This window comes from Pseudophryne corroboree, chromosome 4, assembly GCF_028390025.1.
Source record: "Pseudophryne corroboree isolate aPseCor3 chromosome 4, aPseCor3.hap2, whole genome shotgun sequence".
NCBI classification, from domain to species: domain Eukaryota; kingdom Metazoa; phylum Chordata; class Amphibia; order Anura; family Myobatrachidae; genus Pseudophryne; species Pseudophryne corroboree.
In genome coordinates this window covers 207030032-207047931 of record NC_086447.1, presented here as the reverse complement: position 1 = coordinate 207047931, position 17900 = coordinate 207030032, and the positions used below count along the sequence as shown (strand labels likewise).

At 46.7% G+C, this 17900-nt stretch overlaps 1 protein-coding gene and 1 pseudogene across 2 annotated transcripts in view; both read left to right on the top strand.

Annotated features, from left to right (window-relative positions):
* Nucleotides 1-17900, top strand: part of LOC134909212 (protein IWS1 homolog) — a 236963-nt gene that overhangs the window by 167831 nt on the left and 51232 nt on the right. The gene's annotated exons all lie outside the window — the stretch shown is intronic.
* Nucleotides 12849-12975, top strand: LOC134913559 (U5 spliceosomal RNA; annotated as a pseudogene).

Below are 17900 nucleotides of genomic sequence, written 5' to 3'. Positions count from 1 at the left end.
TATATATATATGTATGTGTGTATGTATGTGTATATATATATATATATATATATATATATATATATATATATTTTACATATTATGTATATTCATATTATGATTAATAATGAATGCTGCAGTAATAGTATTCCTTCTCATGTGCTGGTTGCTCTGTTGATAAAGCTCTAGGTCGGCCGTGACGAGTTGGTCTCAGATCCTCTCAAGGAGTCCGAATGTTTATTATTTTCCCGCAGCGGATAGAATACTGTGAAAGTCAACTCCTGGTCGACACGGGGCCCTGTCACACAGGATCGTATACAGGAAGCTAAGTGATATTTTATTTCTATGCTTTGGGCTTATTTGCATTACATGCACATGGGGGAGTGTTTCTATTCGGAAAGGCTTCCGATAGAATTACCCTAAAGAGAGAGGGGATGTTCCTTATGTCGGTTCTTCTCTATAACATTGAGGCAGGCTGCCGTACGTATACAGGAGGTGTGGCCGGGGGAATGCTGAGAGATACTGGAGTTTTTCCCTGGGACGGTGTACTGCTGTTTGAGGATGCCTCAGTTTAGTCAATCTCGGCGGATACTGCTGGTAAATCTAACTTCGTGAGTTAGATTCCCTCACAACGGTTGGTGACGCATTCTTTTGTGGGATGCAGTCGTTTTAACCGGTTCGATACCGTTCTTTTTTTCCTTTTTTGTGCAGACAGTGGAAGGTGAAAAGGTAAGAGTTCTGCAGCCTTGTTAGGTTCGCAGAAGTGGATGTCATTTTCTGTTTCTACCACATCCACCACATGTCGCTGAGTCTATCTGGCTGGACCCCACTCCGGTGGGGACTCGTCTACTACTTTTCAGTTAGTCCGGGAATAGACTAGGACCTTTGATTATAGAATCAAAAGGGTGACTTTCTGGAGTTACAGATGTTTCCCCTCACTGATTTTCTAATAGATCTTGCCGTTTCCCCTCTGGAAGGGGAGGTAGTATGCGACGCCATACCAGAGGTGCGTCAGGTCCAGGACATTGTCCTGCTGTCCCTGTTAAAAAAACAAAAATAAAAAAACCAAAACATTTTTAAAAAATAAGAGGTTTAAATGCGTTGTTCTCCGCGTTCAGTTTACCTGGGTGGATATTCAGGATTGTCTTTGCCATTTCACCGGAGTGATGGCAGTATGATGGTTTTTATTTTGGTATGCAGTTATTCCAAAATACGGAAAAATCCGATATCCAAAATACCTCTGGTCCCAAGCATTTTGGATAAGGGATACTCAACCTGTATCATGGGAGATGTAGTTTTCATAGAAAAATGGAAGTCCCATAGAAGACTGTGTCCTGCGCGACTGGAAGTGATCTTCGAGCATCATGGGAAATGTAGTTTCTATACCAGAAAGGAAATCTTATAGAAAGCTGTGATTAACACTGTATTGCAAGGATAAGTCGCAATAGAAAGTGACCTCAAAGCACCCTCGTTGATGTAGTTCCTGTTGAAGATAAAAATTCTGCTTAGAATCTTCCATATTGGAAGCTGGAAAACGTTATTTAACATCTAAAAAGAAAGAATAGGAATATTCATAAAAATGAAATTAACCTCTAACCCTCAAGTAACGGCGCAGCGTCCCCCAGATGGATGACAGAGAAACATATATAAAAAAATTTCCTAAACGGAGGCATGATATTTTAATTCTAGAAAGATTCCATATAATTGTTTTCTTTAGGGGAACCATTTCAGTTCAAAGTCATGATTGAGTCCATGTGGACTCAGTGTCTTTAATTCATAAATGGTGCGCATTTCAGTTTGTGCCAGTTTTTTTTTCTATGTTTTTGTCTTTCCACGTTGTCTTGATATGTTTTAGACCCACAAATCTCTTGATGTGGTTTGTAGAACAACCATGAGCACTTTTAAAATGATTGGAAAGATGATACGTAGTTGATCCCTTTTTTATATTTCTTAAATGCTCTGAGATTCGTGTTTTTATTGGTCTGGTGATTCTCCCTATATAGGTGAGACCACAAGAACATTCCACTAAATAAACTACATTGGATGTGTTACAGGTGATGAAATCTCTGATTTTGATTTTATTATTGTTGATCTGTATTTCTGTGTGTTTACTGGTGGTATTGTGAATGTTTCTACATCCGATGCATAACCCACATCGGTAAAACCCCTTGCTACGTATCGGATTCCTTGAGGGCATTGGTAATGCACTTCTAACTAATTGATCTTTCAAATTTTTGCATTTGCAATATATGAAAGTGGGCTTTTTAGGGATAATCTCCTTCAATACCGGATCACGTTGTAAAAGATGCCAGTTTTTACGAATGATATGTTCCAGCTGTGAATGTTGTACGTCAAACTGGGTAATGAATGCCCATTGGAGATTGACTTTATTGTTAATTGAAGTGGTTTTCGGAATTAATAAGGTGTCTCTGTCCTTATTCTGAGTTTCCTCCATGATGTTCTCGAGGATTCCTTAATTTCTCTGATGTCCTAGTGGATGCTGGGAACTCCGTAAGGACCATGGGGAATAGACGGGCTCCGCAGGAGACTGGGCACTCTAAGAAAGAATTAGGACTACTGGTATGCACTGGCTCCTCCCTCTATGCCCCTCCTCCAGACCTCAGTTAGAATCTGTGCCCGGCTCGAGCTGGTTGCACACTAGGGGCTCTCCTGAGCTTCTAGTAAAAGTATTTATTAGGTTTTTTGTTTTCAGTGAGATCTGCTGGCAACAGACTCACTGCTACGAGGGACTTAGGGGAGAGAAGCGAACCTACCTGCTTGCAGCTAGCTTGGGCTTCTAGGCTACTGGACACCATTAGCTCCAGAGGGATCGAACACAGGCCCAGCCTCGGTCGTCCGGTCCCGGAGCCGCGCCGCCGTCCCTCTTGCAGAGCCAGAAGCAAGAAGACGTCCTGGAAATCGGCGGCTGAAGACTCCGGTCTTCATTAAGGTAGCGCACAGCACTGCAGCTGTGCGCCATTGCTCCCTATGCACACCACATACTCCGGTCACTGGTGGGTGCAGGGCGCTGGGGGGGGGCGGCGCCCTGGGCTGCAATTAGAGTACCTTAAATTGGCAAAACAACACATAATATAGTCTAATAAACTATATATGTGTAAAAATCCCCTGCCATAATATTAATAAAAGAGCGGGAGAAGCCCGCCGAAAAAGGGGCGGGGCTATCTCCCTCAGCACACTGGCGCCATTTCCTCATCACAGCTCCGCTGGAAGACAGCTCCCCAGGCTCTCCCCTGCAGTTTCCAGGCTCAAAGGGTAAAAAAGAGAGGGGGGGGCACTAAATTTAGGCGCAAAACTGTATTGTATAAGCTGCTATAGGGAAAATCACTTTCTGTAATAGTGTAAATCCCTGTTTATATAGCGCTGTGGTGTGTGCTGGCATACTCTCTCTCTGTCTCCCCAAAGGACTTTGTGGGGTCCTGTCCTCAGTCAGAGCATTCCCTGTGTGTGTGTGGTGTGTCAGTACGGCTGTGTCGACATGTTTGATGAGGAGGCTTATGTGGAGGCGGAGCAGGTGCCGATAAATGTGATGTCACCCCCTGCGGGGTCGACACCAGAGTGGATGGATATGTGGAAGGTATTAACCGACAGTGTCAACTCCTTACATAAAAGGTTCATGACATAACAGCTGTGGGACAGCCGGCTTCTCAGCCAGTGCCTGCCCAGGCGTCTCAAAGGCCATCAGGGGCTCAAAAACGCCCGCTACCTCAGATGGCAGACACAGATGTCGACACGGAGTCTGACTCCAGTGTCGACGACGACGAGACAAATGTACATTCCACTAGGGCCATCCGTTGCATGATTACGGCGATTAAAAATGTGTTGCACATTTCTGACATTAACCCAGGTACCACTAAAAAGGGTATTATGTTTGGGGAGAAAAAGCAACCAGTGGTTTTTCCCCCATCAGATGAGTTAAATGAAGTGTGTGAAGAAGCGTGGGCTTCCCCTGATAAAAAAACTAGTGATTTCTAAAAAGTTACTAATGGCGTACCCTTTCCCGCCAGAGTACAGGGTACGTTGGGAGACATCCCCGAGGGTGGATAAAGCACTCACACGCTTGTCAAAAAAGGTGGCACTGCCGTCTCAGGATACGGCCGCCTTAAAGGAGCCTGCGGATAGAAAGCAGGAGGCTATCCTGAAGTCTGTATATACACACTCAGGTACTATACTGAGACCTGCTATTGCTTCAGCATGGATGTGCAGTGCTGCAGCAGCGTGGTCTGATTCCCTGTCTGATAACATTGATTCCCTTGACAGGGACACTATATTGCTAACCATAGAGCATATTAAAGACGTAGTCTTATATATGAGAGATGCACAGAGGGATATTTGCCGGCTGGCATCTAGAATAAATGCAATGTCCATCTATGCCAGGAGAGTATTATGGACTCGGCAGTGGACAGGTGATGCGGATTCTAAAAGGCACATGAAGGTTTTGCCTTACAAGGGTGAGGAATTGTTTGGGGATGGTCTCTCGGACCTCGTTTCCACAGCGACAGCTGGGAAGTCGACATTTTTACCTCAGGTTCCCTCACAGCCTAAGAAAGCACCGTATTATCAGGTACAGTCCTTTCGGCCCCAGAAAGGCAAGCGGGTTAAAGGCGCGTCCTTTCTGCCCAGAGGCAGGGGTAGAGGGAAAAAGCTGCACCATACAGCCAGTTCCCAAGAACAAAATTCCTCCCCTGCTTCCACTAAATCCACTGCATGACGCTGGGGCTCCACATGTGGAGCCAGGTGCGGTGGGGGCCCGTCTCCGGAACTTCAGCGACCGGTGGGTTCGCTCACAGGTGGATCCCTGGGTTCTACAAGTGGTATCTCAGGGATACAAGCTGGAATTCGAGACGTCTCCCCCTCGCCATTACCTCAAATCAGCCTTGCCAGCCACTCCCCCGGACAGGGAGGTAGTGCTGGCGGCAATTCACAAGCTGTACCTCCAGCAGGTGATAATAAAAGTTCCCCTCCTTCAACAGGGACGGGGTTACTATTCCACAATGTTTGTGGTACCGAAACCAGACGGTTCGGTGAGACCCATTCTAAATTTGAAATCCTTGAACACTTATATAAGGAGGTTCAAGTTCAAAATGGAATCGCTCAGGGCGGTTATTGCAAGCCTGGAAGAAGGGGATTACATGGTATCACTGGACATCAAGGATGCTTACCTGCATGTCCCCATTTACCCACCTCACCAGGTGTACCTCCGTTTTGTGGTACAAGACTGCCATTACCAATTCCAGACGTTGCCGTTTGGTCTGTCCACGGCACCGAGGGTATTTACCAAAGTAATGGCCGAAATGATGATACTCCTTCGAAAGAAGGGAGTTATAATTATCCCATACTTGGACGATCTCCTTATAAAGGCGAGGTCCAGGGAGCAGTTGTTGGTCGGAGTAGCACTATCTCAGGAAGTGCTACAACAGCACGGCTGGATTCTGAATATTCCAAAGTTGCAGCTGGTTCCTACGACGCGTCTGCTGTTCCTGGGTATGATTCTGGACACAGAACAGAAGAAGGTGTTTCTCCCGGAGGAGAAGGCCAAGGAGTTGTCATCTCTGGTCAGAGACCTCCTGAAACCAAAACAGATGTCGGTGCATCACTGCACGCGAGTCCTGGGAAAGATGGTAGCTTCTTACGAGGCAATTCCATTCGGCAGGTTCCATGCAAGGATCTTTCAGTGGGATCTGTTAGACAATTGGTCCGGATCACATCTGCAGATGCATCGGCTGATCACCCTGTCCCCGTGGGCCAGGGTGTCTCTGCTGTGGTGGCTGCAGAGTGCTCATCTTCTAGAGGGCCGCAGATTCGGCATACAGGACTGGGTCCTGGTGACCACGGATGCAAGCCTCCGAGGTTGGGGGGCAGTCACTCAGGGAAGAAACTTCCAAGGACAATGGTCGAGTCAGGAGGCTTCCCTACACATAAATATTCTGGAACTAAGGGCCATTTACAATGCCCTAAGTCAGGCAAGACCCCTGCTTCAAAACCAGCCGGTGCTGATTCAGTCAGACAACATCACGGCGGTCGCTCATGGATTCTCCGATGGGCGGAATATCACGTGTTAGCACTGTCAGCAGTGTTCATTCCGGGAGTGGACAACTGGGAAGCAGACTTCCTCAGCAGGCACGACCTCCACCCGAGAGAGTGGGGACTTCATCCAGAAGTCTTCCAACTGATTGTAAACCGTTGGGAAAGGCCACAGGTGGACATGATGGCGTCCCGCCTAAACAAAAAGCTAAAAAGATATTGCGCCAGGTCAAGGGACCCTCAGGCAATAGCTGTGGACGCTCTAGTGACACAGTGGGTGTACCAGTCGGTTTATGTGTTCCCTCCTCTTCCTCTCATACCAAAGGTGCTGAGGATAATAAGAAAGAGAGGAGTAAGAACTATACTCATCGTTCCGGATCGGCCAAGAAGGACTTGGTACCCGGAACTGCAAGAAATTATCTCAGAGGACCCTTGGCCTCTACCTCTCAGACAGGACCTGCTACAGCAGGGGCCCTGTCTGTTCCAAGACTTACCGCGGCTGCGTTTGACGGCATGGCGGTTGAACGCCGGATCCTGATGGAAAAGGGCATTCCGGTTGAAGTCATTCCTACGCTGATAAAAGCTAGGAAAGATGTGACAGCAAAGCATTATCACCGCATATGGCGAAAATATGTTGCTTGATGTGAGGCTATGAAGGCCCCCACAGAAGAATTTCAGCTGGGTCGTTTTCTGCACTTCCTACAGTCAGGAGTGACTATGGGCCTAAAATTGGGTTCCATTAAAGTCCAGATTTCGGCCCTGTCTATTTTCTTTCAAAAAGAACTGGCTTCACTGCCTGAAGTTCAGACGTTTGTTAAGGGAGTGCTGCACATTCAGCCCCCTTTTGTGCCCCCGGTGGCACCTTGGGATCTCAACGTTGTGTTGGATTTCCTAAAATCACATTGGTTTGAGCCACTTCAGACTGTGGAATTAAAATATCTCACGTGGAAAGTGGTCATGCTTTTGGCCTTGGCTTCGGCTAGGCGGGTGTCAGAATTGGCGGCTTTGTCCTGTAAAAGCCCCTATCTGATCTTCCATATGGACAGAGCAGAATTGAGGACGCGTCCCCAATTCCTCCCTAAGGTGGTATCAGCGTTTCATTTGAACCAACCTATTGTGGTGCCTGCGGCTACTCGGGACTTGGAGGCCTCCAAGTTGCTGGACGTAGTACGGGCCCTGAAAATCTATGTTTCCAGGACGGCTAGAGTCAGAAAGACTGACTCGCTGTTTATCCTGCATGCACCCAACAAGCTGGGTGCTCCTGCTTCTAAGCAGAATATTGCTCGCTGGATCTGCTCCACGATTCAACTTGCACATTCTGCGGCTGGACTGCCGCATCCTAAATCAGGTAAAGCCCATTCCACGAGGAAGGTGGGCTCTTCTTGGGCGGCTGCCCGAGGGGTCTCGGCTTTACAACTTTGCCGAGCTGCTACCTGGTCGGGATCAAACACGTTTGCAAAATTCTACAAGTTTGATACCCTGGCTGGGGAGGACCTTGAGTTTGCTCATTCGGTGCTGCAGAGTCATCCGCACTCTCCCGTCCGTTTGGGAGCTTTGGTATAATCCCCATGGTCCTAACGGAGTTCCCAGCATCCACTAGGACGTCAGAGAAAATAAGAATTTACTCACCGGTAATTCTATTTCTCGTAGTCCGTAGTGGATGCTGGGCGCCCATCCCAAGTGCGGATTGTCTGCAATACTTGTATATAGTTATTAACAATGAATGCAGACGTATGGTGCGCTAGAAGCTGCCCAAAGATTACCCCGTGAGAAAGGTGTCACCTCACACCACAAACAATATAGAAATAGAGGATATCACCGAGTTGTCTTCAGGCGCTGATTACAATTTTTGAGGATGCTCCTAAATAATCCGTTCAACATCAGTTCTTGCCCTCAACCAAAGAAATAAGGTACAAAATAGTGTAATACTGTTAACTTCTGAACAAATGGATCTGTATATATAGGTAAACTCCGTACCAGATGGTAGTGTCTAAATAATAGACAATATGCGTAGTGGAAGAGAGAGGATATGAATTTCTTCAAGTAGTCCCCAGTATTTCATCCGCACATCACTCCATTAGAAAGATTCTCATAAAAAAGGATAAAAGCAAATATAGTGTAATATTGCTTTAATAAATTTAAAAAAGCCAAATGAGATGGCTGGACTCTCACCATAAGATAGAATTCACAAGGCAGATAGAAAATCAAACCAAGCGTCCCCAGCACCTCGCAAGTCCTCCTATGGGTCCTTTCCAGACTCCCAATGACCACCAGCCAACGCGTTTCAATACTTCAAAGTGGTCATTGGGAGTCTGGAAAGGACCCATAGGAGGACTTGCGAGGTGCTGGGGACGCCTGGTTTGATTTTCTATCTGCCTTGTGAATTCTATCTTATGGTGAGAGTCCAGCCATCTCATTTGGCTTTTTTAAATTTATTAAAGCAATATTACACTATATTTGCTTTTATCCTTTTTTATGAGAATCTTTCTAATGGAGTGATGTGCGGATGAAATACTGGGGACTACTTGAAGAAATTCATATCCTCTCTCTTCCACTACGCATATTGTCTATTATTTAGACACTACCATCTGGTACGGAGTTTACCTATATATACAGATCCATTTGTTCAGAAGTTAACAGTATTACACTATTTTGTACCTTATTTCTTTGGTTGAGGGCAAGAACTGATGTTGAACGGATTATTTAGGAGCATCCTCAAAAATTGTAATCAGCGCCTGAAGACAACTCGGTGATATCCTCTATTTCTGTATATAGTTATTGCCTAACTAAAGGGTTATTGTTCTGAGCCATCTGTTCAGTGAGGCTCAGTTGTTATTCATACTGTTAACTGGGTATAGTTATCACGAGTTGTACGGTGTGGCTGGTATGAGTCTTACCCGGGATTCCAAATCCTTTCCTTGTTGTGTCAGCTCTTCCGGGCACAGTTTCCCTAACTGAGGTCTGTAGGAGGGGCATAGAGGGAGGAGCCAGTGCACACCAGTAGTCCTAATTCTTTCTTAGAGTGCCCAGTCTCCTGCGGAGCCCGTCTATTCCCCATGGTCCTTACGGAGTTCCCAGCATCCACTACGGACTACGAGAAATAGAATTACCGGTGAGTAAATTCTTATTTGTAGCCTTTGTCTACAAAATTTTGTTTCATTTGTTCCTTACAGATTTTTTTCTTTTTTGCTGCAATTGCGTCTTACTCTAAAGGTGGGTACACACTAATAGATATATCTGCAGATCAATTGATCTGCAAATATATCTATGGACGGATCGAGCAGTGTGTTCAGCATACACACTGCCCGATCCGTCGGGGACTGACGTCATGAACTGGGCGGGCGTGTACACACGCCCGCCCAGTTCAGCTGTCAATCACCGCCGGCCGCCGCAGCATGTGTACAGTCGGCCGGCCGACCGCCCCCGTACACACACAGCGACGCTCCAATATATCGGTAGATATATTGGCCGTCGGCTGTGCTGCGCGGCCAACGCGATACGTCTGTGAACGACGGAGTTCACAGACGTATCGGCTGTACACACTGGCCGACGGTCCCACGATATATCGGCCGTTCAAGAGAGCGGCCGATATATCGACCAGTGTGAACGGGCCTTAAGAAATTGACTTTCTCTATCGTCCTAGTGGATGCTGGGGTTCCTGAAAGGACCATGGGGAATAGCGGCTCCGCAGGAGACAGGGCACAAAAGTTAAGCTTTAGGATCAGGTGGTGTGCACTGGCTCCTCCCCCTATGACCCTCCTCCAAGCCTCAGTTAGGTTTTTGTGCCCGGCCGAGAAGGGTGCAATCTAGGTGGCTCTCCTAAAGAGCTGCTTAGAAAAGTTTAGTTTTAGGTTTTTTATTTTACAGTGAGTCCTGCTGGCAACAGGATCACTGCATCGAGGGACTTAGGGGAGAAGAAGTGAACTCACCTGCGTGCAGGATGGATTGGCTTCTTAGGCTACTGGACATTAGCTCCAGAGGGACGAACACAGGTACAGCCTGGATGGGTCACCGGAGCCGCGCCGCCGGCCCCCTTGCAGATGCCGAAAAGAGAAGAGGTCCAGAAATCGGCGGCAGAAGACTCTTCAGTCTTCTTAAGGTAGCGCACAGCACTGCAGCTGTGCGCCATTGCTCTCAGCACACTTCACACGGCAGTCACTGAGGGTGCAGGGCGCTGGGGGGGGCGCCCTGGGCAGCAATGGAAACCTGTTATTTGGCAAAAAATACCTCACATATAGCCTCCGGGGGCTATATGGAGATATTTAACCCCTGCCAGAATCCGTTGAAGAGCGGGAGACGAGCCCGCCGAAAAGGGGGCGGGGCCTATCTCCTCAGCACACAGCGCCATTTTCCCTCACAGAAAGGCTGGAGGGAAGGCTCCCAGGCTCTCCCCTGCACTGCACTACAGAAACAGGGTTAAAACAGAGAGGGGGGGCACTAATTTGGCGTTAGACATATATATAAAGATGCTATAAGGGAAAACACTTATATAAGGTTGTCCCTATATAATTATAGCGTTTTTGGTGTGTGCTGGCAAACTCTCCCTCTGTCTCTCCAAAGGGCTAGTGGGTCCTGTCCTCTATCAGAGCATTCCCTGTGTGTGTGCTGTGTGTCGGTACGTGTGTGTCGACATGTATGAGGACGATGTTGGTGAGGAGGCGGAGCAATTGCCTGTAATGGTGATGTCACTCTCTAGGGAGTCGACACCGGAATGGATGGCTTATTTAGGGAATTACGTGATAATGTCAACACGCTGCAAGGTCGGTTGACGACATGAGACGGCCGACAAACAATTAGTACCGGTCCAGACGTCTCAAAAACACCGTCAGGGGTTTAAAACGCCCGTTTACCTCAGTCGGTCGACACAGACACGGACACTGAATCCAGTGTCGACGGTGAATAAACAAACGTATTCCTCATTAGGGCCACACGTTAAGGGCAATGAAGGAGGTGTTACATATTTCTTTATCATCCACTAGGGGTCACTGGAGTACTCTTGGGATATGGACGGGCGTGGCCGAACAAAGGCACTGAATATTTAAATTTAGGACTCTCCCCCTCCTCCATATCCCCGAGTACCTCAGTGTACTCTCTGTGTTTTTTCGGTGCTCACAGCACGAACATCGGCTTGTGGTATAACCACACTTGGATTTTTATTTTTAATTTTTAATTTTTATTTTTACACTTAGCACATCCCTTCCCAGTTTCTGGAAAAACATGGGTCCGGGATAGTGCCGCTGCACGGGCAGCGAATGGCGTGTCGGTCCTCACAAAGAGCACCCTCACAGCCACAGACAGCATGGCGTGTCGGTCCTCACAAAGAGCACCCTCACAGCCACAGACAGCCCACTGCTCCTACAAGCAGCCAGGACTAGAGAGCTGGACGGAGCTTGCACAGAAGAAGCCCGTCGCAGCCATAGATCACTGGGAAGCTGACTGGAACGGAGCTTACACATAGAAGCCCCGTCGCAGCCAGGACTACAGAGCTGAACGGAGCTTACACAGAAGAAGCCCCGTCACAGCCATGAGTCACATCACTGAAGCTGGATCATAAAGGTAGGCTGGGGAAACGGGGCGGTCAGCGCAGGCTGCCGCCCCGCTATGTAGGGGTTAATGCCTCGCGCTCATACTGAGCTCCGTCCGGCTGCACAGCAGGGGGAGCTCATACGCGCTATGCCCAGCCGCTATGAAAATCACAGGGTCTGACACTGGACGGAGCTTACAGAAAGCCCCGTCACAGCCAGGATGAAAGCCCGTCACAAGCAGGACGTAGCTTACAGTAAGTGCGGCAAGGTATGGTGGGGTGTCAGGGCGGTCAGCTCACGCTGCCGCCCTGCTGTGTGGGTGTTTGCACCGCTGAAGCCGCCATTGATATGCCCGCTGAACTACGCTAGAGATCAGAGCGGCCGCACGTCACTCAGAGACGCCGGCCGCTCTCCCAGCGCTGATTACCCGGCACAGGCGCCGCCCGAGCCAGCCACTCTACCCGCTTTCTAAGACAGAGCGGCCGCACGTCACTCACAGACGCCGGCCGCTCTTCCTGCGCTAACACCGCACGCCGCTGATATGATGTATGAAGGCGCCGGCCGCTCTTCCGGACGGCTCCCCAGCGCTAGACACAGCGCTCCCCTGCTCTCCCGTCCGCTGCAGGTAACATGGGGAGACTACCTCACAAGCAGCGCAGCTGCAGGGGGGGTGAGGGGGAGTATGCCCATAGCAACAGCACCATATAGCAAGGCTGCATGGGTTAATAATAGGCTGGTCAGCTTTTTAAACAGTAAGGAATAGGCTATCAATGTCATAACATATTGCATTTTTTAACCATGTTTCCTGGTATTTTCTGTTAAGGCTGCAATATAAGGCTGCAGGCAGTGTTCATATTAATGGAAGGCTAACTAAATGCAGGTATTTTACTGTATCCTAGACCTGTGTTATCACTGTATAATAGGCTATTAAGCCTATATTAACTGTATAATAGGCTATTAAGCCTATATTAACACTGCAGCAGGTAATCTGTACTGTGATTTTCTGTGAAAGCATGGCATTAGGGCCATTTTAATCATTGCTGTTTTTCCAGCTTATAATTCCAGAACATTCCGGCCATACACCTCTACTCCACAAGGAGGCGCAGGGGTGTTAGTGGGAATTTTTTGGTTCAGGTTTCACATAAGTTAGCCATGTAATTCCTGCCCGCCAGGTAATCTGTATTTCTACATAATTCTAGAACATTCCTGCCCTACATCTCTAAGCCACCAGAGGCGCAGGGGAGTTAGTAGGAATTTGGTTCGGGTTTCATATGCCCATGTGAACTGCTTTTCACATAAAGAATACTTTGGTTTCTCTTCATATCGAATAAATCTTTCGTTTTTTTTACTAAAGATTTCCGTAGAGAGAAACAAGCACGTGCAAGTGTCTGTCTGTTGCATATTATGGTGTCTGTCTACATAGCGAGTAAGGCTCTAGTGCAGACTAAAATTAATTTTACAGAATCCTATGTTAACATTGGCAATTCAAATTAAAAGAGCGGTAACATCGGAGTCTCGGAATGACTCCGCCAGCTCTAACAAAAGACAGTCTTTCCAAAGGGCCAATTTCCCTTTGGGTACCAGAGTGTTTATTTCACTGGTCTTATAATATTAATGCACGATTCTATGTCAAATCTCACACCGATAACTACGAGTGAGAAGGGTACATTAGTCCAGCACTCAGATAGTGCGGGGTTTTTGACAACCATACATAATCGTTTCCAAAAGGACGCGATCCGCCATTGCTAGATGCGTTTCTGTCAAACATTATAAAAACCCAGGATACATTTGGGTCACTAGAATTTATGTATGAAACAATGACGATCACGGTTAAAAGAAGCTGCAGAGTATATCTGTAAAGCTTCTGCTAACGCCGGTTACTTTCATTGTCGCTAGTTAAGCGCGACAAGGCCAGAGCTTGTTTGCTCCTAAATTTGATATATTTATCCCTTTATGATATTCAGCCATTACCGCATACAGTATACTTGTAACGGCGTTTTATCCCTTTATAAGAAACAGTCACGCCTTGTAACGACAGGACGTTACAGTCAGCAAGCCAGTGGTTTGATGACCTCTTTTACAACTGGGGAAGCGCGTCTTTACATGTTACATTTGCGAGGTTTCATGACTTCAACTCATGAATGTCTCAGCTATTTACAGCTTAAAGGACAAAACTGCCTCTGTCGAACGGTTTGGCAGGTTGCCATTTAGTCTTTGCTGGTTTATAAACCAGGCAGTAGTACTCCAACAGAGTCAGAGTTACTTATTCCCCTCTGTTTGAGCAAAACCAAACAGCTCCGTCGCAATATCAATCAGCAAGTCACTTACTACAGTTAGGAAATGGAATTTTTGCGGTTAGTATTTGCTTATTGGAGCCACAAAATTGCATAATTGCATTTAATCTTCACAATGCGTACTTACCCATTCCGGTTTGTTCATCACAGGTTCTAGCGTTTGCAAATCGCCACAACCATTAACCATTTCAGGTCTACCGTTGCTTATCGACTCGGGTATTTACCAAAGTGATGTTGGGCTGATAGCTCATCTCACATAAAAACTCTGTCTCAACAGAGTTTCTCTATCTTAGATGATTTGCTCATAAGAATTTTGTCTCAACAAAGTTCCTCTAACTTGTGCTACTAAGGTATACTGCGGTAGCAGATCAAGTTCGACACTAAATGATGTCAATTCCTAGGTAAGATTATAATTTTACCTACTACACCAGCAAGAACAAATGTACATCTAGTAATTAGTGCAAAACACGCACACTAGCGGTACATTGGTGTATTCACCTATTAAGAATAAAGATGTGTGTTCAATTTAGTTCGCCACCCTTCACTCGCGTTTCCCACAGAGGTACAAGGGTGCATATACTCTGGACGAGAGTCGCAGAGGGTCAGGATTTGTAGTTAAAATCAGCGACAAAGGTTCTAAAACGGATCACGACAGATTGCTGTCGATAAATGTCCTAGAACTCCGTGCATTTTACAATGCAATACATGATTCGTTTTCAGTCTAACCAGGGGCAGTCAGACAAGGCAACGGCAGTTGCATACACAACAACCAGGGAGAACCAAGAATCCGCATGGCAATGCGGCAGGTAACTCAAATCCTCAATGGCTCAGAACACCATTATGTGAAAATGTCAAGAGATCATTCAGTGAGTGGACATCTGTTAGACAGATGATCACAACAGTCAGAATTTGGATCCTGAAAACTGGACATTAAATCCAGAGGTGTTTCATATGTGAGTCCACAGAAGGGGGTTACCCTCAAGTATACATGATGGCATCTCGCCACAATTACAAAAGCTCAGTATGTGTACAAAACTACAGATCACAAGGGCAGTGGCGGTGGAGTCTCTCACATTCATGTGGTCATTCAGCATCGTGTATCTGGCTCCGCCACGCTGCTCTCTCCGTTGCCAAAACGGATCATAAAACAGTTCGTCACAGTCATACTGGTGGTATCTCATGGGTTTCGGAGAAGTTTGCTTCTCGAATTTCCAAGGAATACTGGCACACGATCTTGGCCCGCTCATAATACGTCCAACCTGTTACATCAGGGAACGTTCTTTTACCCATAGTTACCTATGTACCTATTACCTATGTACCGCAGCCGCGGTTGACGGGGTGAGGGTTCAGACCACCCTCTTAAGAAATAGAGCATTACAGTATCGGTTATACCAACCCTGTTACAAGTTAGTAAGCCGCTTAAGGCAGCTCATTATTACAAAATTTCGTGTGCTTACATAGCTTGTAAACCTCGGAGGTTTCCAACATCATCCTTCAGGTTACCCGTATTCTGTTAAACGGGGTGGGATGGAAAACTGTGTTGATCTGCACTAAGAGTGCAGGTATCTGTGTGGTAAACTTATTTTCAAAGACGTTTGCCTCTATTTGCGTCTGTACACATCTTTCTACAAGGTGTCATCAAAGTTCAGACTCTATTTATCCCACCTACGGCGCCAGACGACTTGAGGTTGGGTTCAGATGTCTTACAGTTTTCATATTTTGAACCCTTACAACAAATGGGAATTAAGTTTCTCACTTTGGAAAACATTTTTCTTCTAGCCTTGGCTTCGGCAAGGGTTTTGGTTTCATAATTGGGGTGCCTTGTATTCCAAGCCACCGTATTTGAGTTTTCTCATGACAAAGCAGAGTTTCGGACGAATTCCGCTTTCGTATCCTTCACATCAATATACCAATAGTGGTTCCTGTGTGGACAGCACATTCTAGAATTCTGAATGTGGTACACGCATTACGCGTTTATATATGTCCCGAACGTCTACAGTACGTGATATGAATACGTTGTTTGTTCTCTATGATACTACCAACTGGGGTTAGCCAGTTTCTCAGCAGACATTATCCAGTTGGATAATAATAATGACTACAAGTCAGGCTTACTTTAAGGCTAAGTTACAATCGCCTACGTCAGTAATAGCTCATCCCACAGGTTCTGTGGGAATGTCAGACCCAGCGGGTCGTGGAGCGTCTACGACGCGGCTACATAGCCTTTAGTGCACCACGTTTGTGCACGTTTACACGTTATGAATGGTGGCGCCATCAGCATCTAGCTTTGGGCTGCCTACTGTTACAAGTATCAAACAGCTCTCCCGCCCACGAGGGAAGCTTTGGTACGTCCCAAGAGTACTCCAGTGACCCCTAGTGGATGATAAAGAAAATAGGATTTTGGTACTTACCAGGTAAATCCTTTTCTTTGAATCCATAGGGGGCACTGGACGCCCACCCAGAGCAGTTTTACCTGGGTTGTTTTAAGCTCAAGGGAGCTTAGGGTAACAAGTTTTACTTGATTGATATTAAGCTCAGAGGAGCTTATGTTAACACATTTTCACCGATTGGTTCAAATTATAAAGTTCTATCGGTTATGGTGTCAACTGTTTAGTTGACAGTAAGGTTATGGGTCAACATTGTGGTTGTCCGTTATGTTATAGGTATTCTCCATTGTCAACCTCTCTATATCGTTCCTGTTCGCTCAGTAAAAAACACTGAGAGAGTACACTGAGGTACTCGGGGATATGGAGGAGGGGGAGAGTCCTAAATTTAAATATTCAGTGCCTTTGTTCGGCCACGCCCGTCCATATCCCAAGAGTACTCCAGTGCCCCCTATGGATTCAAAGAAAAGGATTTACCTGGTAAGTACCAAAATCCTATTTTCTGATACTACAAGTACCACAGAGATGGGTATTATGTGGCAGTGAAAAAAACTACCGTAGTTTTTCCTGAATCAGATAAAATAAAATGAAGTGTGTGATGAGGCGTGGGTTTACCCCGATAGCAAATATGGGCGTTATACCTTTTCCCGCCAGAAGTTAGGGCGCGTTGGGAAACACCCCTTAGGGTGGATAAGGCGCTCACACGCTTATCATACGGCCGCCCTCAAGGAGCCAGCTGATATGAAGCTGGAGTAATATCCTAAAAAGTATATACACACATACGGTGGTTATACTGCGACCAGCGATCGCCTCAGCCTGGAAATGCAGTGCTGGGTTGGCTTGGTCGGATTCCCTGACTGAAAATATTTTAGTGATATAGAGCATTTAATAGGATGCAGTATATATATATATATATATATATATATATATGCGAGATGCACAGAGGGATATTTGCACTCTGGCATCAAGATAAGTGCGTTGTCCATATCTGCCAGAAGATGTTATGGACACGACAGTGGTCAGGTGATGCAGATCCCATACGGCACATGAAAGTATGGTCGTATAAAGGAAAGTAGGTACTTGGGGTCGGTCCATCGGACCTGGGGGCCACGGCAACAGCTGGGAAATCCAACCTTTTTACCCCAAGTCACATCTCAGCAGAAAAAGACAGTCTTTTCAGCCTCAATCCTTCCGTTCCCATAAGGGCATGCGGGCAAAAGGCCAGTCATATCTGCCCAGACATAGAGGAAAGGGAAGTAGACTGCAGAAGGCAGCCCCTTTCCAGGAACAGAAGCCCTCCACCGAGTCTGCCAAGTCCTCAGCAGGACGCTGGGGCCGTGCAAGCTGACTCAGGTGAGGTGGGGGGTCGTCTCAAGAGTCTCAGCGTGCAGTGGGATCACTCGCAAGTTGACCCCTAGATCGTACAAAGTATTATCCCAGGGGTACAGTTTGGAGATTCGAGACATCTTTTCCTCGCAGGTTCCTGAAGTCTGCTTTACCAAAGGCTCCCTCCGACAGGGAGGCAGTATTGGGAAAAAATTCACAAGCTGTATTTCCAGCAGGTGATAATCAAAGTACCCCTCCTACAATCAAGGAAAAGGGTATTAGTCTTCCACACTATATTGTGGTACTGAAGCCAGACGGCTTGGTGAGACATATTCTAAATCTGAAATTTTTGA